Source organism: Triticum urartu, chromosome 4A, assembly GCF_056163025.1.
Source record: "Triticum urartu cultivar PI428250 chromosome 4A, HENAU_Tu73, whole genome shotgun sequence".
In the NCBI taxonomy this organism is placed as follows: Eukaryota; Viridiplantae; Streptophyta; class Magnoliopsida; order Poales; family Poaceae; genus Triticum; species Triticum urartu.
This window is the reverse complement of record NC_141876.1, coordinates 106,757,723-106,782,641: the sequence shown is the minus strand read 5'-3', so window position 1 is coordinate 106,782,641 and position 24,919 is coordinate 106,757,723. Positions and strand designations below refer to the sequence as shown.

General features: G+C 48.3%; 1 long non-coding RNA gene across 1 annotated transcript; it reads left to right on the top strand.

Moving 5' to 3' along the window:
- The first annotated feature begins 1,125 nt into the window (after positions 1 to 1,125).
- LOC147975005 (uncharacterized) lies at positions 1,126 to 23,247 on the top strand. The gene is made up of 3 exons (XR_015602003.1): positions 1,126 to 1,496; positions 3,000 to 3,072; positions 22,927 to 23,247. It is a non-coding gene; the product is annotated as an uncharacterized LOC147975005 (long non-coding RNA).
- Positions 23,248 to 24,919: the final 1,672 nt, after the last annotated feature.

The window sequence follows — 24,919 nt, the reverse complement described above, 5'->3', positions numbered from 1 at the left end:
AATTTTATTACTCTCCACATAAGAAAATTTCTTCTCATTCACAATGGTGGGAGTATCATAGGAAACTCGAATACTATAAATTGTTCCCATATTAAGAGAGTAATGTTCAGTAAGAGGATATTCAAAATTATGACAATAATTATCATTACTTTTTATAACATAAGTATAATCATAATAATCATCATAAGTAGGAGGCATGCAATCATCATAGCAAATTTGATCATTCAAAGTAAGGGGACTAAAAAGATCATCTTCATTAAGCATAGACTCCCCAAGATTGGGACAAACATTAATTGCAGCAAATAAATTCTCAAACATAGCATCCCAAAGCTTGTGGCTTGGCATATCATAAGCATTATCACTCTCATCATTAATAGTATGAATAGCACCAACGGTATAACAGTTGCTATCATCATAATTTCCCAAGTTGGTGCCAAAAATATTTCCAAGATTATAAGAAGTATCATTATCTTCCCAATCATAATCATCACAGTAAGCAATAGGCATAACAAAATCATCATCAATAGTGCTCTCGGACATTGTAAGACCCCGATAATCATGCTATAGTAACCTCACCCTAATGTGCCAGGTTATGATGTTTTACTAAGCCATTTTGCCACTTGATGAAAGCCAGGGTCAAGTTTAAATTCCAAAGACAGGTCAAATTATAATTTCTTCAAACTATAATACTAAAATGTTCGAATTTTAGTATAAATTCCCCTGATTAATTATCATGTTGACACCAACACTATTTGACTTACAAATTAGTCCCTAGCAACAATTGTTATGGACCAACATCACCTTTTTGTTCCGGTTACACTCAACACTAAATTCAAAATAATTCAAAGTGGCCTCAAACTTTGTGAGCTAATGCAAAATATTACCTAGTAATTATGTGCCAAGTTTCAATGTGAACAAAGTCATTTGGTAATAAAATAAAATGCAAAGCTGATACTGAAGATGAAAACATAAAAGAAAATGTAAAAAGAGAAAGAGAAACTACCTAAACTAGTACTACTTAAGTGGGCACTAGTGTGCACATGGCCCAGCCCACTCCCAGCCTTTCCCCCCACCACCACGTACAGGGGAGGCAGGTGCCATGGCGTGGCAGCCATCCCACGGGGCAATGGCCGGATGGCCACCACGTCGCCTCCCTCGCCCTATAAAGTCGCCCACCGAAACCCTAATCCCCATCTCACTCATAGCCCCGGGATCCCCCATCGGCCTCCTCCTCTTCTTCTCGAATTCGAGCTCGAGCAACTCACGGTCACCATTGCCTCGCTGTCATCGTCGCGGCCACCGACCTCTCCGTCATGCGGGAGCATGTCCGGGAGGTCCGTCGCGGCTGGCTTCGTCTGTTCCGGACCCCAGACCGAGCCAAGGCGCTGCGTCGCCAACGCCATCATTGTCTTCTTCATCCGGCCGCCGCCATCTCGCCATCTATCCGCACCGCTCCGACCACCCCCGGCCTTGCTGTCTACACCTCCGGCATTACGGTGAACTCCCCCTCCATCTTCCCCTATTTCCCCCTTCGATTCGATGCCGTAGGCTGCTCTTCCCATCGTGCTCAAAGTTTCGTGTCATAGCCATCCTCAGCCGCGCCCATGTTCGTGTCCGACGGCATCTGGCCGCGCGCGCCACTTCCTAGCCGCACCCAGGCGCGCGACCGCTGCCTGCCCTGCGCCAGCGCTGCTCGCCTCCGCGTGCGTGTGGCCTCGCCCGAGTCGCCGCTGCTCCCTGTGTCTGTGCTGTTTATTTTTCTTTTGTTTTGCTGCTGCTCCTCTTACCTGCTACCGCTACTGCTTGCCACATCGCTGGTTGCTACTATCGCTCCTGCTGCCTTCTAGCACCGCTGATGGTGCTGTAACTTTGCTGCTGCTGGCCGTGGCCCGTCCGCCGGTGCTGTGTTGCCGCTGCTGCTTCGTGCTTGCTATTGTTGCCGCATGTAGGTACTGCTCAAGCTACGCCTGCTGCTGCTGATCTGCTGGACTCCAGTGCGTGCGTACTCATGCGGACTTAGTGCGTGCGTGCTCATGTGGAATCAGTGCATGTGTGCCCAATGCAAGTGGCCGGCTTGGCCATGGCCGGGGCGGTTTCACCCATCGCTGCTCTACTGCTGCTTGTCTGCTTCTAGCCACCGATGCTACCTTTTGTATACTACTGCAAGTACTGTAGTGGGTAGCTAGCTTTTGTATTTCTACAATGACTAGCCTTCTAAACTGCCACTAAACAGCGATAAGACAAGTCCTAACATGGGTAAAAATTATATAAACGAAAAGTAGACGTAACAAGCCTCATTTTGTTCCATTGGACCTGCTTCAGATAATGCATGGATTAAATCCTACATAAATCACAAAATGCTATCTTGTGTTAAAAGGAATAGAGTTACTCCCTATCATTGTGTGTGCGCGCTGTGTGCGCGTGGGCTGTGCCACAGCCGTGTGTGGCCGACATGATTAGTTTAGGCTAATCTAGATTAATTGCATAATCTTTGTTAGGTTAGTTGCTAGCCTATGGCAGGTGGACCTCTTTTAGTTAAGTTAGATTTTATTTATTTTGTCTACATATAGTCTATGCCATGTGGGCCTTGCCTTTCCTTTTGACCGGTCAATTTGACTTGGTCAATTCGGATTAAATAAATGCTAAAATTTCAGAAAATTGTATAAATTTTGAAAATTCATAAAAAATAAACTGTAAGTAGGATGTAAATAATTTATATACAAAAGTTTCTCAGAACGACGAGACGAATCCGAATACGCGGTTTATTTGTCAGCCACACGTCCCTAGCATAGCGAACACGCAACTTTCCCCCTCCGGTTCATCTGTCCAAAAACGTGAAACACCGGGATTACTTTCCCGGATGTTTTCCCCCATCGCCAGTATCACATATCCTTGCGTTAGCTCACCCCTAGCGCCGCGTATTGCCATGCTATGCTTTGTGTTGCTTTGTTTGCTCTATTATTTATTTGTGTTACCCCTCCGTTACTTCTTTCCGGTAGACCTCGAGACTGCCGCCGATACCCCCCGTGATCGACTACATCGGCGACGACCCCTCCTTGGCAAAGCAATCAGGCAAGCCCCCCCCCTTGATCACCAGATATCGCCTACTCTTCTCTCTACTGCATGCATTAGAGTAGTGTAGCATGTTACTGCTTTCCGTTAATCCTATTCTGATGCATAGCCTGTCATTGTTGCTACAACTGTTGATACCTTACCTGCAATCCTAAATACTTAGTATAGGATGCTAGATTATCATCAGTGGCCCTACATTCTTGTCAGCCTGTCATGCTATACTATCGGGCCTGATCGCGTCGGGTGTTGATCACGGGTAAATACATACATATATACATACTATACAGGTGGTGACTAAAGTCGGGTCGGCTCGTTGAGTACCCGCAAGTGATTCTGATGTGGGGGCTGAAGGGGCAGGTGGCTCCATTCAGGTAGTGGTGGGCCTGAGTTCCCGACGACCCCCGACTGTTACTTTGAGGCGGAGCGACAGGGCAGGTTGAGACCACCTAGGAGAGAGGTGGGCCTGGCCCTGGTCGGCGTTCGCGGTTATTTCAAGATAACACGTTTAACGAGATCTTGGTATTTGATCTGAGTCTGGCCACTGGCCTATACGCACTAACCCAACTACGCGGGGACAGTTATGGGCACTCGACGTCGTGGTATCAGCCAAAGCCTTCGTGACGTCAGCGACTGAGCGGCACGCGTCGGGTTGGACTGGAACGCCTGCTCTTGTATAAGGGAGGCTAGGTCTGCTCACCGGCCACGTACGCAACGTGCAGGTGTGCAATGGGCGATGGGCCCAGACCCCTGCGCCATAGGATTTAGGCCGGCGTGCTGACCTCTCTGTTGTGTCTAGGTAGGGCTGCGACGTGTTGATCTTCCGAGGCCGGGCAAGGCATGACCCAGGAAAGTGTGTCTGGACAAAGGGGATCGAGCGTGTTGGGAAATGTGGTGCACCCCTGCAGGGAAGTTAATCTATTCGAATAGCCATGATCTTCGATAACAGGACGACTTGGAGTTGTACCTTGACCTTATGACAACTAGAACCGGATACTTAATAAAACACATCCTTCCAAGTGCTAGATACAACCGGTGATCGCTCTCTCACAGGGCAACGAGGGGAGGATCATCGGTTAGGATTATGCTATGCGATGCTACTTGGTGAACTTACCATCTACTCTCTTCTCCTGCTGCAAGATGGAGGTTACTAGAAGCGTAGTCTTCGAAAGGACTAGCTATCCCCCTCTTATTCTGGCATTCTGCAGTTCAGTCCACATATGATACCCATAATCCATTTGATACCAATGCATACATATGTAGTGTAGCTCCTTGCTTGCGAGTACTTTGGATGAGTACTCACGGTTGCTTTGCTCCCTCTTTTCCCCCTTTCTATACCCGATTGCTGTGACCAGACGATGGAGCCCAGGAGCTAGACGCCACCGTCGACGATGACTAATACTACTCGAGAGGTGCCTACTACTACGTGCATCCCGCTAACGACGACCAGGAGTAGTTTAGGACGATCCCAGGCAGGAGGCCTGCACCTCTTTCAATCTGTATTCCAGTTTGTGCTAGCCTTCTTAAGGCAAACTTGTTTAACTTATGTCTGTACTCAGATATTGTTGCTTCCGCTGACTCGTCTATGATCGAGCTCTTGTATTCGAGCCCTCGAGGCCCCTGGCTTGTAATATGATGCTTGTATGACTTATTTTATTTGTAGAGTTGTGTTGTGATATCTTCCCATGAGTCCCTAATCTTGATCGTACACGTTTGCGTGTATGATTGAATCGGGGGCGTCACAAGTTGGTATCAGAGCCGACTGCCTGTAGGAATCCCCCTTCCACACTCCTTGGCCGAAGTTGAGTCTAGTCATTACAAAAACTTTTACTAACATGGATGTGTGCCTTACGGGCCCACGTCGCCATCTGGGTGGTATTAGAATCTTTTACTCCTCGATCCTTACTCTGGGACTCTGACTCTCTCTTACTCGGATTAATGAATTTACTAAAATCTAACTTTAGGTTCTCGAAAATACTTTCTCCCGGAGAGCCCCTTCAGTCCAGATGATCGCCGGCTGCACCAGAAGATTTCGAAGATACCCTCCGATATTCTCTCGAGACCTTGTGCCTGTTGCTTTTGCAATTCCCTACCACCGAAATATCCCTATGGATAAATACTTACACCTGTCGTGCTTACTTTTATTCCCATTCGATCTTGTTATTACAAGATACCCCGAGAATACTTTGTGCCTACTGCCCTGCAGTTCTTTGCCACCTGAATACCCCTACGAATAATTTCTCATACTTACCGAGTATACACTCATCCCCAGTTGATTCATGTATGTCACAATCTTCGAAATACCATTCGATCTTCGGAAAATCCTCAGCAGCCTATGGCTTGTGAAATTCTTGCTTGATTACATTATGTTTAATCCCATAAGTCTAGTAATCTTATGAGCATCCTTTGTCACTATCATTTTGAGTCCGTCGATTCAATATGTTGCGGATGCTTGCAATCCTCAGGATTTATCCTTCCGGCTCAGACATCATTTTAAACATGAGCTGGTTCTCCACCAATCGGATTGCCATCGATTGTACCCTTAAGTCTACGCAACTTATCCATCCTTAATGAGAGCATTTGCTTTTGATCCCTTGATCGGAAATCATAATTCTTTTGCATTTGAGCTTTGAGTTAGTCAGTTGTTTCTATAATCTGATCCCCTTGCATCCTTCTTCCTCTAGTTGAGTACCCATGCTCATGTCAGATCGCGTGTGGACCACCAGATCCTTTTGTTGGATTTTATCTGACATCGTCCTTCTTATTCAATAAGCCTGAGAGCTTTTCCTCGGATACATAATGCCTTTGGTAAATTGTATCCTCTGCTTGGTCAACCATGCTCTACTTTCGAGCTTGTGTTATTTACTCCTGAAGTTTGTGGTATATGTTTCCATGATACCCTGACGGGTTGAACCCATGCCTTCCTTATTATGTGTGAACTCGAAAGTTTTCGCGAGTCATATTCTGCTAGTATTTTGCCAGATAAAATTTCAACACTACAACTTCTTCGAAAGTGAGAGGTGAATGGATGGTTATACATTGAAGAAGTGGGAGTCGACCTTGAACTTTGGGTTCATGACCATGGACACGATGTGTATCTATCCTGGAAGCTTCTTGAAATAATAACTATTCCCTTGATATATTATCATTTTGTATCTGTGAATTGATCCTTTGCAATCGTGGTTCCAACCATATTTTCTCCTTGATTCCATTTCTCGTGCAAGTTTGAGCACTTGTCTTCTGCAGAGCATTACTCTAGTCCAACCTCTACTTTGATCTATCATCGAGTACTACCCCCTGGTATCTCGAGATTATCATGGAACTGCATAACTTCTTATGAGTTCTTCATCAAGTGCTACATCCTCACTGATTCTAATTTTTCACGGGCTCTGAGTTATTAAACACTCAAAGACACCGATAACTGACTCAACTCCGCACCACGATTAAACAACTCTTGGTAACCTTCATTACTTACGAGTTTGAACTCGATCATGTCATCCCTAGCCTACTTGGCTATTTCCTTATCGTGCTGCTCTTAATTGTGCTACCTGGTCCTTCTTCCCGGAGCACAATTTTCGATGATGAGCTAAGCTTACATCGATTTTTCTCATCATATCATTTCTCCTTAAACCACAAGCTTGGTTTCGAGTTTGTGCCGTACCCGTGGTTCCAATAACCTTTCGCTTCATCATTCTTTTGACTTGATGTCATCGCCGATGGATTACATCTTCATGAAATCTCTCAACAATTGTGTCGTGATCATCATCAATCTTATGAGCTCTTCTAGAATACCAATCGAAATCATGATGAGAAATACCATCCTTGCCCCTGATGAATTGTGTTATCATTGACAACTTTATTTCCTTCCCTCCAACACAAACTTGTTCGTGTTCTGTGTTATACCTTGAGTTCCTTGCTATCCAACTTTTGTTCTTCCTTACCTTGAAGTATTACCATCTTTTATATCAAGGATGTCGTGCTTAGCACACCCGGCCGGAGGCCCTATGGTTATAGATTCCTTTTCAGCAAGGTTATCCATTCTTCCATGAGGAAATTGTAAGACTTATTCTACAAGTTATTCCTGATGGATCCTTTGTGTTTCCAAAGTCTGACCTTTGCCTGAAGACCATGTCAATGCTATCTCGAAGCATATATATGGTACTCCAATTTTCAACAAGAACATTTAAAGCCTAATATTAAATGTTTCCTGCTCAATTATCCAAACACCGCTGTATGGGTAATGTCCTGAAATTTCTCTCCCCTTACCTAAAGAGTTTTCTACGTTATATCCTTTCTTGGATATCATGCTCTGCTTGCCCTTGGGAAGAATATACTCCTGTAATATGTGTTTAAACACATTTTCTTTTCCATTGTTCTATTTAAACCTGATAATCACTTTTCCTTTCCATTGGATTGTTTAAACCTTCTTGTGATCTATATTATATAAGCAGTAATATTTCCCTGCTTATGTAAACACCTCGTTGTACCACTCTGTCAGTAAGACCCTGTTACTTTTGTTGATGACATTCCGGTAACCACCGATGGACGAGAACTTTTCCTATTGGTCCGCCTCGTTCAACGAGTAGGAAAATGGTTCTCTTCGTCCCTCGCCCTTGGTACCGATGTTGTTGCCAACATAACAGATAGGCTATCCTTTGACATGCCTTGCTTACATGATCGTGCAAGACGTCATCGCCCTTCCTACTTTTAACCCACATGGTGGGCCCATAACCCAAAGTTCCACAGGATCGAAACTTGACTCTCCTATACACCCTATTGTCAAAGTTATTCCTCGCGCTTGACTTCGTATGTAATTCATGGGCCACCTGCCTAGTGATCTATTCTGGTATCAGACACAATACTTATTCCCGCTGCTCTGAACCCCTTTCACGCCCTGTTTTCAGGCATCGAACGATTGCCTGTCCGCTCGAAACTTCTCATGGTACCTTCTTACTTTGCTCTCGATATCTTCTTAAGTTTCAATTCGAGAGTTACTTTGCGCCACCTTCCCGCAGTTATCTACCAGATAGTCAACCTTGAAGAGGCCCATTCTCCCGGAATACCCCCTTATTCATTCTTAAGTACGATGGAGATTCGAAGAAAGGATGACGACTTCATCATGATGCCCTATTGCAGTGAATTGAAGACATCAACGTAATGGATCAACTTCTTCAAGAAGAGCAACCAAGACTGACAAGATCTGTTAGAATTACGTAACCAGAACTTTCCCCCGTACTCCACCTCTTAAATCTCGGGACGAGATTTCTTTTAGTAGAGGAGATTTGTAAGACCCCGATAATCATGCTATAGTAACCTCACCCTAATGTGCCAGGTCATCATGTTTTACTAAGCCATTTTGCCACTTGATGAAAGCCAGGGTCAAGTTTAAATTCCAAAGACAAGTCAAATTATAATTTCCTCAAACTATGAAACTAAAATGTTCAAATTTTAGTATAAATTCCCTTGATTAATTATCATGTTGACACCAACATTATTTGACCTACAAAATTAGTCCCTAGCAACAATTGTTATGGACCAAAATCACCTTTTTGTTCTGGTTACACTCAACACTAAATTCAAAATAATTCAAAGTGGCCTCAAACTTTGTGAGCTAATGCAAAATATTACCTCGTAATTATGTGCCAAGTTTCAATGTGAACAAAGTCATTTGGTAATAAAATAAAATGCAAAGCTGATACTGAAGATGAAAGCAGAAAAGAAAATGTAGAAAGAGAAAGAGAAACTGCCTAAACTAGTACTACTTAAGTGGGCTTTAGTGTGCACATGGCCCAGCCCACTTACAGCCTTTCCCCCCACCACCACGTACAGGGGAGGCAGGTGCCATGGCGTGGCAGCCATCCCACGGCGCCATGGCCAGATGGCCACCACGTCGCCTCCCTCGCCCTATAAAGTCGCCCACCGAAACCCTAATCCCCATCTCACTCATAGCCCCGGGATCCCCCATCGGCCTCCTCCTCTTCTTCTCAAATTCGAGCTCGAACAACTCACGATCACCATTGCCTCGCTGTCATCGTCGCGGCCACCGACCTCTCCGTCATGCGGGAGCATGTCCGCGAGGTCCGTCGCGGCTGGCTTCGTCTGTTCCGGACCCCAGACCAAGCCAAGGCGCTGCGTCGCCAACGCCATCATCGTCTTCTTCATCCGGCCGCCGCCATCTCGCCATTGATCCGCACCGCTCCGACCACCCCCGTCCTTGCCGTCTACACCTCCGGCCTTACGGCGAACCCCCCCTCCATCTCCCCCTATTTTCCCCTTCGATTCGATGTTGTAGGCTGCTCTTCCCATCGTGCTTGAAGTTTCGTGTCGTAGCCATCCTCAGCCGCGCCCATGTTCGTGTCCGACGGCATCTGGCCGCGCGCGCCGCTTCCTAGCCGCACCCAGGCGCGTGACCGCTACCTGCCCTGCGCCAGCGCTGCTCGCCTCCACGTGCGTGTGGCCTCGCCCGAGTCGCCGCTGCTCCCTGTGTCTGTGCTGTTTATTTTTCTTTTGTTTTGCTGCTGCTCCTCTTACCTGCTGCCGCTGCTGCTTGCCACATCGCTGGCTGCTACTATCGCTGCTGCTGCCTTCTAGCACCGTTGATGGTGCTGTAACTTTGCTGCTGTTGGCCGTGGCCCGTCCGTCGGTGCTCTGTTGCCGCTGCTGCTTCGTGCTTGCTATTGTTGCCGCATGTAGCTACTGCTCAAGCTATGCCTGCTGATGCTGATCTGCTGGACTCCATTGCATGCGTACTCATGTGGACTTAGTGCGTGCGTGCTCATGTGGAATCAGTGCATGTGTGCCCAATGCAAGTGGCCGGCTTGGCCATGGCCGGGGCGGTTTCACCCATCGCTGCTCTACTGCTGCTTGTCTGCTTCTAGCCACCGGTGCTACCTTTTGTATACTACTGCAAGTACTGTAGTGGGTAGCTAGCTTTTGTATCTCTACAATGACTAGCTGAGGGAGTCCTGGATTAGGGGGTCTCCGAACAGCCAGACTATCTCCATTGGCCGGACTGTTAGACTATGAAGATACAAGATTGAAGACTTCGTCTCGTGTCCGGATGGGACTCTACTTGGCGTGGAAGGCAAGCTAGGAAATACATATATGTATATCTCCTCCTTTGTAAACGACCTTGTGTAACCCTAACCCTTTCCGGTGTCTATATAAACCGAAGGGTTTTAGTCCGTAGGACAACGATCACAACATACAATCATACCATAGGCTAGCTTCTAGGGTTTAGCCTCTCTGATCTCGTGGTAGATCTACTCTTGTACTACACATATCTTCAATATTAATCAAGCAGGACGTAGGGTTTTACCTCCATCAAGAGGGCCCGAACCTGGGTAAAACATCGTGTCCCCTGCCTCCTGTTACCATCCGGCCTAGACGCACAGTTCGGGACCCCCTACCCGAGATCCGCCGGTTTTGACACCGACATTGGTGCTTTCATTGAGAGTTCCTCTATGTCGTCGCCGTTAGGCTTGATGGCTCCTACTATCATCGATAGCGATGCGGTCCAGGGTGAGACTTTTCTCCCCGGACAGATCTTCGTATTTGGCGGCTTTGCACTGCAGGCTAATTCGCTTGGCCATCTGGAGCAGATTGAAAGCTACGCCCCTAGCCATCAGGTCAGATTTGGAAGTTTGATTTACACGGCCAACATCCGCGGGGACTTGATCTTCGACGGATTCGAGCCACAGCCGGGCGCGCCGCACTGTCGCGATGGGTATGACCTAGCTCTGCCACCGGACGGTACCCCAGAGGCCGCGCCCGCATCAGCTCCGACCCTTAGCTCGGAGCCAACTACGCCAATCGAGGATGGGTGGCTAGACACCGCCTCAGGGGCTACAGTCTCGACAGCGATCGAGCCAAACACCAGCATAATCCTCTGCGCAGCCCGTGACTCCAAGATGCCGGACTCTCTTCGGACCCCGAACCATCCGTGCCCCTGCCAATCGAATCCGATTGGGCGCCGATCATGGAATTCACCGCCGTGGATATCTTTCAGCACTCACCCTTCAGTGACATTCTGAATTCACTAAGGTCTCTCTCTTTGTCAGGAGAGCCCTGGCCGGATTATGGCCAACAGGATTGGGATGCGAACGACGAAGAAATTCGACTCCCACCCACCACCCACTTCGTAGCCACTGTCGATGATTCAACTGACATGCTCGACTTCGACTCCGAAGACATCGACGGTATGGATGACGATGTATGAGATGAACATGAACCAGCACCTATAGGGCACTGGAAAGCCACCTCGTCGTATGACATATACATGGTGGATACACCCAATGAAGGCAATGGCGACGAGATAGCAGAGGATGACCCCTCCAAGAAGCAACCCAAGCGCCGACGTCAGCGGCGCCGCTCTAAGTCCCGCCAAAGCAACAGTGGTGATACCGTCACAGGAGATAATAACACTCCGGATAGCGCCGAAGACAACAACAGTCCCCTCCAGCAAGATTTAGAGCAAGAGGATGAAGGAGCCAGCTCTCCTGAGAGAGCGGCTGGCGGAGAGGAGGAGGATGACAATTACATGCCCCCCCGAAGACGAGGCAAGCCTCAGCGATGATGAATTCACCGTACTAGAGGATCTCGTCGAACAAGAGTGCTTCAAGCGCAGGCTTATGGCCACGGCAAATAGCCTAAAGAAAAAGCAGCAGCAGCTTCAAGCTGATCAAGATCTGCTAGCTGAAAAATGGACTGAAGTCCTCGCGGCCGAGGAATATAAACTCGAGCATCCCTCCAAGAGTTACCCGAGGCGCAGGTTACTACCCCGACTGGAGGAAGAAGCGTATGATACGGCTGATCGGCCACCTCGTGGCCGCGATAGAGAGGCATTCCAGTCAAAAGCTCAGCCCCCACCCCAACGCCATTCATATAAAAAGGCATGGGGAGATACGCCAGACCTGCGAGACATATTGGAGGACAAGGCAAAGCATTCAAGATCGATCTACGGATCACGAGGGCGCACCACTCTGCGAGACGATAAACGTCACGTCGGATACAGTAAAAGCAAATCCGGCCGGGCCGAACACAGTGGGCAAGACCCATTCGAGCTGCGTCGCGACATAGCCCAATACAGAGGCGCCGCACACCCCTTATGCTTCACAGACAAAGTAATGGAACATCAATTTCCAGAAGGTTTCAAACCCGTAAATATTGAATCATACGACGGCACAACAGATCCCGCGGTATGGATTGAGGATTTCCTCCTCCACATCCACATGGCACGCAGTGATGACTTACACGCCATCAAATACCTCCCACTAAAGCTCAAAGGACCAGCGCGACATTGTCTTAACAGCTTGCCAGCGAACTCCATTAGCTGTTGGGAAGATCTGGAAGCCGCATTCCTCGATAACTTTCAGGGCACTTATGTGCGACCACCAGACACCGATGACTTGAGCCACATAATTCAGCAGCCAGAAGAGTCGGCCAGGCAATTCTGGACTCGGTTCCTTACAAAGAAAAATCAAATCGTCGAATGTCCGGATACGGAGGCCTTAGCGGCTTTCAAGCAAAACATCCGAGACGAGTGGCTAGCCCGGCACCTTGGTCAGGAAAAGCCGAAATCTATGGCAGCCCTCACGACGCTCATGACCCGCTTTTGTGTGGGAGAAGATAGCTGGCTGGCTCACAGTACTAACATATCAAAGAACCATGGCACCTCAGATACTAAGGACGGCAATAGCAGGTCACGTCGCAACAAGCATAAGCGCCGCATTAACAGCGAAAGTACTGAGGATACGATAGTCAATGCCAGATTCCAAGGCTCTAAACCCGGTCATCGGAAAAAGCCATTCAAACAAAGTACGCCGGGTCCGTCCAGCTTGGACTGTATACTCGATCGCTCGTGTCAAATATACGGCACCCCAGACAAGCCAGCCAATCACACCAACAGGGATTGTTGGGTGTTCAAGCAGGCCGGCAAGTTAATTGCCGAAAACAAGGACAAGGGGCGGAAGCGTGCGCTCAGGGACGTATATGTGCTGGAGCCGGTCGCCCCAAAGTTCAACCCTTGGTCCTCCTGTCCGATCACCTTCGATCGCAGGGACCACCCCACTAGTATCCATCATGGCGGATTCGCCGCACTGGTCCTAGACCCAATCATCGACGGATTTCACCTCACTCGAGTCCTTATGGACGGGGGCAGCAGCCTGAACCTGCTTTATCAGGACACAGTGCGCAAAATGGGTATAGACCCCTCAAGGATCAAACCCACAAAAACGGCCTTTAAGGGCATCATTCCAGGCATAGAGGCTTACTACACAGGCTCAATTACACTGGAAGTAGTCTTCGGATCCCCGGATAACTTCCGAAGCGAAGAGTTAATCTTTGATATAGTCCTGTTCCACAGTGGTTATCACGCGCTGCTCGAACGAACCGCATTTGCTAGATTCAATGCGGTACCACATTATGCATACCTCAAGCTCAAGATGCCAGGACCTCGCGGAGTTATTATAGTCAATGGAAACACAGAGCGCTCTCTCCGCACAATGGAACACACCGCGGCCCTTGCAGCAGAAGCACAAAGTAGCCTCTCAAGGCAACCTACCAGTTCGGCGTTTCAAAGCCCGGACACCTTCAAGCGCGCTCGGGGCAATCGGCAAAAGGACCGCCTGGCACGATCTGAGCTCGCGTAGCAATACGACGGCCACCCCAATCCCAGCCCAACGGCGATATTCGTGCCACGCGTACATAATTACGTGTTAAAAATACCATGGGCACAGGTGGGGAGGGGGGCACAACTGAGGCACGCCCCAAAACGCGGCCTAAACCGCACTAGGGGCTTCCCGTTTGGTTCTTTTTCTTTTTCTTTCAGGACTTTAATCTCTGGAAACGCTGTCCGGCAACTCTATTGCCGAACACATGATACAACAACCAAGGAGGCAGACAACTACGTTATACAACGGAATTCCTAGGTTGATTACATATTTCATATCATTCCTCAGCTCGCCCTTGGAAGGGACATAGTCCTACTCTTTTGCTTATTGCACTATCTGTATCACTCTGCTTTATTGCAATTTTTTAATAAACAATGCATGACATTACGAGTATTATTGCATTTTTGTTATATATATATATATCTATGTGTTCATTAATGACGCCTTGCAACCTTACACTCTGGTACGACCAATGCACCAGGGGCTTACGTACCCACAATATGGTGTGAAAAGTCTGAACACTTTCACAAGTGCGGCACCCTGAACTTATAGCATTATATGCATCAGCTCTGAATCATGTCTTTGGTCAAATGTTGGGTTTGCCCGGCTCCTATGTTTTGGTACCTTACGTTCCGCTCTATCGGCTAAGGTAGCGCTAGGAGAACTACTGCGATTGTGCCCCGGTTCTGCCAGGCTGAGCACCTCAGTAGAGAAAGCTAAAACTGACTGTCATGATAAGGCGAAAGACTGGTCGCTGTTCGGCGAGGTTTTTCGAGTCCCTAAAGACTTATGCCGCTTAGGGCGAGGGGCCGGCTCTGTCCGGCTTACAGGCGTGTATCGCGCCCCGAATTCGGCCTTCTGAATACCAGGGGCTTCGCCAAAATTTAAAATTATAGAATTCTAAGGCTAAGTGAGAGTGATAAAGCATTATTAGTCCGATTGCCTTGTTCGTTGTGCTGAGCACCTCCCTCGAAGGACCCAAACATGGGAACAAGAGTGCTCAGGTTTATCCCGAACACCCCAGCACTCGTGGCATGGGGGCAGAAGTCGAGGACTAGCCATCCCTCAGATTGGATAAATAGCCAAATAGAAGGTAATATTTTAAATTCACACAAGCGTTGCATAGCGGATATGATACAAGTTTTCATACATACAGGACAAAACGAGCAAGTCTCATTCAAATATTACATTTTGTGAACACTCATCTGGGATAAGACGGGCGCCCGGCAGAACACCCTCGTAGTACATCTCAGGGTGGCGGTGCTCCTTGCCCTCCGGCGGCCCCTCCTTGATCAGCTTCACGGCGTCTAGCTTGACCCACTTCGTTTTTACACGGGCGAAAGCCCGGCGTGCACCTTCAATGCAGACGGATCGCTTGATGACCTCCAGCCGTGGGCAGGCATCCACAAGCCGCCTCACCAGGCCGAAGAAGCTGTTCGGAAGGGCGTCGCCAGGCCACAACCGGACTATGAAGCCCTTCATGGCCTGATCGGCCGCCTTATGTAGCTCGACCATCTGCTTCAGTTGGTCGCTCATTGGCATCGGATGTTCGGCCTTAGCATACTGAGACCAGAACAGCTTCTCCGTCGAACTCCAGTCCTCGGCCTAGTAAAATTGTGCGGCATCGGACACACTTCGGGGCAAATCTGTGAATGCTCTTGAAGAGCTCCGGATCCCGGTAAGTAATCGATAATTTACTTTTACATGCTTGCTTTGCATATAGAAAGCCTTACCCGCCGCTATCTTCTGAAGGAAATATGCCCTAGAGGCAATAATAAAGTTATTATTTATTTCCTTATAATCATGATAAATGTTTATTATTCATGCTAGAATTGTATTAACCGGAAACATAATACATGTGTGAATACATAGACAAACAAAGTGTCACTAGTATGCCTCTACTTGACTAGCTCGTTAATCAAAGATGATTATGTTTCCTAACCATGAACAATGAGTTGTTATTTGATTAACGGGGTCACATCATTAAGAGAATGATCTGATTGACATGACCCATTCCATTAGCTTAGCACCCGATCGTTTAGTATGTTGCTATTGCTTTCTTCATGACTTATACATGTTCCTATAACTATGAGATTATGCAACTCCCGTTTACCGGAGGAACACTTTGGGTACTACCAAACGTCACAACGTAACTGGGTGATTATAAAGGAGTACTACAGGTGTCTCCAAAGGTACATGTTGGGTTGGCGTATTTCGAGATTAGGTTTTGTCACTCCGATTGTCGGAGAGGTATCTCTGGGCCCTCTCGGTAATGCACATCACTTAAGCCTTACAAGCATTGCAACTAAATGAGTTAGTTGCGGGATGATGTATTGCAGAACGAGTAAAGAGACTTGCCGGCAACGAGATTGAACTAGGTATTGGAATACCGACGATCGAATCTGGGGCAAGTAACATACCGATGACAAAGGGAACGACGTATGTTGTTATGCGGTCTGACCGATAAAGATCTTCGTAGAATATGTGGGAGCCAATATGGGCATCCAGGTCCCGCTATTGGTTATTGACCGGAGACGTGTCTCGGTCATGTCTACATTGTTCTCGAACCCGTAGGGTCCGCACGCTTAAGGTTACGTTGACAGTTATATTGTGAGTTTATGCATTTTGATGTACCGAAGGTTGTTCGGAGTCCCGGATGTGATCACAGACATGACGAGGAGTCTCGAAATGGTCGAGACATAAAGATTGATATATTGGGATGTGTTCCGGGTGAAATCGGGATTTTACCGGAGTACCGGGAGGTTACCGGAACCCCCCGGGGAGCTAGATGGGCCTTAATGGGCCTTGGTGGAAAAGAGAAGAGGCAGCCCATAGTGGGCCACGCGCCCCTCCCCTCCCTTGGTCCGAATTGGACAAGGAGAGGGGGCCGGCCACTCTCTCTTTTCCCCCCTCCACGAGTCCTATTCCAACTAGGATTGGGGGGGGAGAATCCTACTCCCAGAGGGAGTAGGACTCTCTTGGCGCGCCCTATGTGGCCGGCCAGCCTCCCCCCCTTTGGTCCTTTATATACTGAGGCAGAGGCACCCTAGAGACACACAAGTTGATCCACGTGATCTATTCCTTAGCCGTGTGTGGCGCCCCCAGCCACCATAGTCCTCGATAATATTGTAGCGGTGGTTAGGCGAAGCCCTGCAGCAGTAGTACATCAAGATCGTCACCACGCCGTCGTGCTGACGGAACTCTTCCCCGACACTTTGCTGGATCGGAGTCCGGGGATCGTCATCGAGCTGAACGTGTGCTAAAACTCGGAGGTGCCGTAGTTTCGGTGCTTGATCGGTCGGGTCGTGAAGACGTACGACTACATCAACCAAACGCTTCCGTTGTCGATCTACTAGGTATGTAGATCACACTTCCCCCCCTCTCGTTGCTATGCATCACATGATCTTGCGTGTGCGTAGGAATTTTTTTGAAATTACTACGTTCCCCAACATCTTCTTCATCGCGTCGATCTCCTGAAGGGCCTTCTAGGCCTCGGCCTTGGCACTCTTCGCGCTCTCACGGGCCGCGGCAAGCTCAGACTCTCGCGTCTTCAAGTCAAGCTCCAACGCCTCCTGCTTCGTCACGAGAGCCTGGAGCTCTTGCTGCACCTCGCCCACCCAAGCCTCGTGCCCCTCTCGCTCGGTGCGCTCCTTGGCCCCTGTCTCTTCGGCCTTGGTCAATGCTTGCTTCAGGGTCGCCACCTCGGCCGTGGCCCCTGGCAAAACATACAATGATCCTGTCATTCTGCAATCGCGTCCTTTCTTATATATACATATATCTATAGAAGGGGTATTACTTACCCTCATTCTCCTCGAGCTGCCTCTTGACAAGGCCGAGCTCTTTCTTGGACCCATCGAGGTCCTGCTTCAGCACGGCGACCTCCGCAGTTAGTGCGGCGGACGCCAGCAGAGAAGCTTGCATATGCATATTGACATACTTATATTAGACTCCTGCGATATTATTTGATCCTCTGTTCGGCTTTTCTTTGTGAACACCGAACAAAGCATCAGGGGCTACTGTCTATGCGGTAATACTTTTACTACATTTTAAAACACTTACCTCGAAGCCTGTTAGAAGGCTAGTACAGGCTTCAGTCAATCCGCTCTTGGCGGACTAAACCTTCTGGATCACCGCACTCATGATGGTGTGGTGCTCCTCCTCGATGGAAGCACTGCGAAGCGCTTCCAACAGATTGTCTGGCACCTCTGGATGGACAGAGGTCACCGGCACAGGCGTCTCACCCCTCGTAGAAGGAGACAGCCTGCCCGAGCCCGGAACCGCTGGAGGTTCCAGCGTGGTGTTCGGCTGAGGGCCGAACTCGGAGCTCTCAGGGGCCCCGTCCCCTCTGCTCCCGGAGTCTGGAAGGTCGCCTTGAGGCGCCTCCGGGACTGTCTCCCCTTGATCCGGTGCCTCTTGAGACAACACCTCGGCGTCGTCGGCAGGATGAGGGGAGGTGGCAGTTGGGACTGGATCGCTATCCATGTCCGACGAACCCAGGGAGCCGTCCGATGATACCTTGATATTGGCTCATGGCGGCCTGCGCAATTATGTTCGGCGATTAGGGAAAGAAATGCGACAAAGGAATCCTATGGGTCACTTTGGTATCCGAATACTTACGATCTCCCCTGGGGCTTGGCCCTGGGCAACCACTCGTCTTCAATTTCGTCGGCGGCGGTGGAGCTGTCCGGAAGGAGAGTCCTTCCCTTCTTGGACCCTCCGGCCTCCCCAGTCGGGGCGGCCTTCCTTTTCTTGTCTCCCCCAGTCGGTGGGGGAGCCTCTTCTTCCTCTTCCTCGTCTTCGGGGGAAGAGTGCGCCGCAGAGTCATCGGACGGTGAGTCCGACGACGCCTGGCGTCGGGAACTCTTTCGAGCTCCCTTGGCCTTCTTGGTCTTCTCCGGCATCTTATAAGGGGCCGGAGTCAACATCTTTGCCAGAAGGGCGTCTGCGGGGCCTTCGGGCAAGGGAGCCGGACAGTCGATTTGTCCGACCATCTTCTGCCAGTCCTGTTAACGGCACGGGAGTTTAGATCCCGCATAGAGTCAATCTATATAAAAATAAGTATCCCGTGAAAGGTAAAACAACTTATCGCGCTGGCTTGGCGCTTCGCGCTGAATCCGCGATCCTCAGTAATGGGGGGAGGGACTTCGGCGCTCTTGAAAAGCACCCTCCAGGCATCTTCATGAGTCGTGTCGAAGAGCATGTTCAGAGTTCGGTGCTGCGCCGGATTGAACTCCCATAAGGTGAAATCCCGTTGTTGGCACGGGAGTATCCAGCGGATGGGCATAACCTGGACTATGTTGACGAGCTTGAGCTTCTTGTCCACCATGTTTTGAATACATGTCTGGAGTCCGGTCAGCTCTTTTGAATTACCCCAGGACAGGCCCTTCTCCTTCCAGGAGGTGAGCTGCATGGGGGTGCCAGATCGGAACTCGGGGGCCGCTACCCATGTGGGGTCACGCTGCTCGGTGATATAGAACCACCCCGATTGCCACCCCTTTATGGTTTCCACAAAGGAGCCCTTGAGCCATGTTATGTTGGGAATCTTGCCCACCATGGCGCCTCCGCACTCCGCCTGGCGGCTGCCCACCACCTTCGGCTTGACGTTGAAGGTCTTCAGCCATAGGCCGAAGTGGGGCTTGATGCGGAGAAAGGCCTCGCACACGACGATAAACGCCGAGATGTTGAGCATGAAGTTCAGGGCCAGATCGTGGAAATCCAGGCCGTAATAGAACATGAGCCCCCGGACGAAGGGATGGAGAGGGAATCCTAGTCCGCGGAAGAAATGGGTGAGGAATACAACCCTCTCATGGGGCCTGGGGGTCGGGATGAGTTGCCCCTCATCTGGGAGCCGGTGCACGATGTCGTCGGGCAGGTATCCGGCTCTCCTCAGTTTCTTGACGTCTCCCTCCATGACGGAGGAGACCAGCCGCTTGCCTCCCGCTCCGGACATGGTTGGAGAAGGTTGAGATGGAAGTGAGGACTTGGGCGCTAGAGCTCGAGTGTGCGGGAGCGGATGAGCAGAGGAGGAAGAAGGCGTGGATGGAAAGGTGAATCCTTATCCCTTTATATGGGCGGACAAAACTAAGCGTCCCCACTTACCTGGTAAAACTCGCTTATCCCCCAAGCGCCGTAATTGATGGCGCGGTTGGGTTACCCACACCCGTATTGATGAGAATCCCGTAATAAGGGGACACGATCTCTGCTTTGACAAGACGTGTCGAAAAACTGCCTCGCGTTATGTGTGGGGCTGGTTAAAAGAAACGGTTCAAATAATCACCGGGCAATGACGTAATGTCGTGTTGCCAAAACAAGCTAGCGAATTAGATCTGCGAAAACATTATTCTCTCTACGGTGGAATGTGGAACTTATCTTGCAGGGTCGGACACTATCCTCGTATTCAAATTCTTATGTGATGTATTCGGAGAAGGAACCCGCCTTGCAATGCCGAAGACAACTATGCGCCGGACTCATCGTCATTGAAGCCTGGTTCAGGGGCTACTGAGGGAGTCCTGGATTAGGGGGTCTCCGGACAGCCGGACTATCTCCATTGGCCGGACTGTTAGACTATGAAGATACAAGATTGAAGACTTCATCTCGTGTCCGGATGGGACTCTACTTGGCGCGGAAGGCAAGCTAGGCAATACGTATATGGATATCTCCTCCTTTGTAACCGACCTTGTGTAACCCTAACCCTCTCCGGTGTTTATATAAACCGAAGGGTTTTAGTCCGTAGGACAACGATCACAACATACAATCATACCATAGGCTACCTTCTAGAGTTTAGCCTCTCTGATCTCGTGGTAGATCTACTCTTGTACTACACATATCTTCAATATTAATCAAGCAGGACGTAGGATTTTACCTCCATCAAGAGGTCCCGAACCTGGGTAAAACATCGTGTCCCCTGCCTCATGTTACCATCCGGCCTAGACGCACAGTTCGGGACCCCCTACCCGAGATCCGACGGTTTTGACACCGACACTAGCCTTCTAAACTGACACTAAATAGCGATAAGACAAGTCCTAACATGGGTAAAAATTATATAAACAGAAAGTAGACATAACAAGCCTCATTTTGTTCCATTGGACCTGCTTCAGATAATGCATGGATTAAATCCTACAAAAATCACAAAATGCTATCTTGTGTTAAAAGGAATAGAGTTACTCCCTAGCATTGCGTGTGTGCGCTGTGTGCGCGTGGGCTGTGCCACAGCTGTGTGTGGCCGGCTTGATTAGTTTAGGCTAATCTAGATTAATTGCGTAATCTTTGTTAGGTTAGTTGCTAGCCTATGGCAGGTGGACCTCTTTTAGTTAAGTTAAATTTTATTTATTTTGTCTACATATAGTCTATGCCATGTGGGCCTTGCCTTTCCTTTTGTCCGGTCAATTTGACTTGGTCAATTCGGATTAAATAAATGCTAAAATTTCAGAAAATTGTATAAACTTTGAAAATTCATAGAAAATAAATTGTAAGTCGGATGTAAATAATTTATATACAAAAGTTGCACAGAACGACGAGACGAAAATCCGAATAAGCGGTTTGTTTGTCAGCCACACGTCCCTAGCATAGCGAACACACAACTTTCCCCCTCAGGTTCATCTGTCCAAAAACGCGAAACACCGGGATTACGTTCCCGGATGTTTTCCCCCTTCGCCGGTATCACATATCCTTGCGTTAGCTCACCCCTAGCGCCGCGTATTGCCATGCTATGCTTTTGTTGCTTTGTTTGCTCTATTATTTATTTGTGTTCCCCCTCCGTTACTTCTTTCTGGTAGACCTCGAGACTGCCACCGATACCCCCCTTGATCGACTACATCGGCGGCGACCCCTCCTTGCCAGAGCAACTAGGCAAGCCCCCCCCCTTGATCACCAGATATCGCCTACTCTTCTCTCTACTGCATGCATTAGAGTAGTGTAGCATGTTACTGCTTTCCGTTAATCCTATTTTGATGCATAGCCTGTCATTGTTGCTACAACTGTTGATACATTACCTGCAATCCTAAATACTTAGTATAGGATGCTAGATTATCATCAGTGGCCCTACATTCTTTTCAGTCTGCCATGCTATACTATCGGGTCGTGATTGCGTCCGGTGTTGATCACGGGTAAATACATACATATATACATACTATACAGGTGGTGACTAAAGTCGGGTCGGCTCGTTGAGTACCCGTAGGTGATTCTAATGTGGGGGCTGAAGGGGCAGGTGGTGGTGGTGGTGGGCCTGAGTTCCCGAGGACCCCCGACTGTTACTTTGAGGCGGAGCGACAGGGCAGGTTGAGACCACCTAGGAGAGAGGTCGGCTTGGCCTTGGTCGGCGTTCGCGGTTATTTCAAGATAACACGTTTAACAAGATCTTGGTATTTGATCTGAGTCTGGCACTGGCCTATACACACTAACCCAACTACACGGGGACAGTTATGGGCACTCGACGTCATGGTATCAACCGAAGCCTTCGTGACGTCAGCGACTGAGCGGCGCGCGGCGGGTTGGACTGGAACGCCTGCTCTTGTATAAGGGAGGCTAGGTATGCTCACCGGCCGCATACGCAATGTGCAGGTGTGCAATGGGCGATGGGCCCAGACCCCTGCGCCATAGGATTTAGACCGGCGTGCTGGCCTCTCTATTGTGCCTAGGTAGGGCTGCTACGTGTTGATCTTCCGAGGCCGGGCATGACCCAGGAAAGTGTGTTCGGACAAAGGGGATCGAGCGTGTTGGGAAATGTGGTGCACCCCTGCAGGGAAGTTAATCTATTCGAATAGCCATGATCTTCGATAACAGGACGACTTGGAGTTGTACCTTGACCTTATGACAACTAGAACCGGGTACTTAATAAAACACATCCTTCCAAGTGCTAGATACAACCGGTGATCGCTCTCTCACAGGGCAACGAGGGGAGGATCATCGGTTAGGATTATGCTATGCGATGCTACTTGGTGAACTTACCATCTACTCTCTTCTCCTGCTGCAAGATGGAGGTTACTAGAAGCGTAGTCTTCGAAAGGACTAGCTATCCCCCTCTTATTCCGGCATTCTGCAGTTCATTCCACATATGATACCCTTAATCCATTTGATACCAATGCATACATATGTAGTGTAGCTCCTTGCTTGCGAGTACTTTGGATGAGTACTCACGGTTGCTTTGCTCCCTCTTTTCCCCCTTTCTATACCCGATTGTTGCGACCAGACGATGGAGCCCAGGAGCCAGACGCCACCGTCGACGACTACTACTACTACTCGGGAGGTGCCTACTACTACGTGCAGCCCGCTGACGACGACCAGGAGTAGTTTAGGAGGATCCTAGGCAGGAGGCCTGCACCTCTTTCGATCTGTATTCCAGTTTGTGCTAGCCTTCTTATGGCAAACTTGTTTAACTTATGTCTGCTCAGATATTGTTGCTTCCGCTGACTCATCTATGATCGTGCTCTTGTATTCGAGCCCTCGAGGCCCCTGGCTTGTAATATGATGCTTGTATGACTTATTTTATTTGTAGAGTTGTGTTGTGATATCTTCCTATGAGTCCCTGATCTTGATCGTACACGTTTGCGTGTATGATTAGTGTACGATTGAATTGGGGGCGTCACAGACATTGGGCCATAAGACATAGAAGCAATATCACCATCAAGTGCATCATCCTCCACCATTATTTTTGATTCATTTTCATGAGGCACAACAATAATAGGAGCAACACTATTTCAGAGAGATACCTTTTTACCTCTATTCTTTCTTCTTTTCTTCTTATTCACCACATCATGTGGGTTTAATTAATTTTTTCAAGCTTCCTATTGATGAGATTGGTTGAATAGGGAGCTCCTCCTCGTCACCTATTTCATCATGAGAGACAAGAGGAGGGAAAGTGGAAATCTTTACCCTTTCATTAGTATTCCTTTTATATTCTATTGGTTTTCCCCTCTTTCTATAGGTGGCAATATAAGCATTCTCATTGCAATTTACCATGCAAAACATATAGATATTCTTTAGTTTAGTTTCAATGTCATCCATGAGAATGAATACTCTAAACCAACTATTTTTATGTGTCAATTCTTCACTCCCGATAAATAGACAAAGCTCATTATAAAGTTCAAGGGTGATCAAGTTATTGCAATATTTGGCCATGATTAGATCATCAAAAAGTTTGCATTGAAAATTAAAATGACCAACCTTATTGCAAAGTTCACAAGTAAAAGGACAAAGAGAGCATAATTTTGTAGGAAATTCATCTATCACTTTGAGCAAAGAATTGGTTCTACCATGTTTATGCTTCTTACAAAATCTATCTTCCCTATAAAGCACGTCTTCACAAACTTTATGCACTCCACAAAAATTGAGATGCTTATCAGAAGAAGAAAATTCATGACTTGTGCAATCATCATTAGCATTTTGGATATTCAAAGAATTCATACTAACAACATTGCAATCATGCTCTTCATTCAAATATTTTGTGCCAAACATTTTATTGACTTCTTCTTCTAACAATTGAGCACAATTTTCCGAACCATCATTTTCAAGAAAGATATTATAAAGATGATCAATAATATGATGCAACCTCAATTCCATTTTTATGTAGTTTTCTTTTATAAACCATGTTGGGGAACGCAGTAATTTAAAAAAATTCCTACGCACACGCAAGATCCATCTAGGTGATGCATAGCAACAAGAGGGGAGAGTGTTGTCCATGTACCCTCATAGACCGTAAGCGGAAGCGTTATGACAACACGGTTGATGTAGTCGTACGTGTTCACGATCGACCGATCCTAGTACCGAAAGTACGACACCTCCGAAATCTGCACACGTTCAGCTCGGTGACGTCCCACGAACTCACGATCCAGCAGAGTGTCGAGGGAGAGCTTCGTCAGCACGACGGCGTGATGACGGTGATGATGATGCTACCGGAATAGGGATTCGCCTAAGCACCGCAATGATATGACCGAGGTGGATTATGGTGGAGGGGGGCACCGCACACGGCTAAAAGATTAATGATCAACTTGTGTGTCTATGGGGTGCCCCCTGGCCACGTATATAAAGGATGGAGGGAGGAGGAGGCCGACCCTCATAGGGCGCGCCTAAAGTGTGGAGTCCTACTAGAACTCCCTAGTCCTAGTAGGATTCCACCTCTCATATGGAATAGGAAAAAGGGAAGGGAGAAGCAGAAGGAAGGAAGAGGGCGCCCCCTTTCCCTA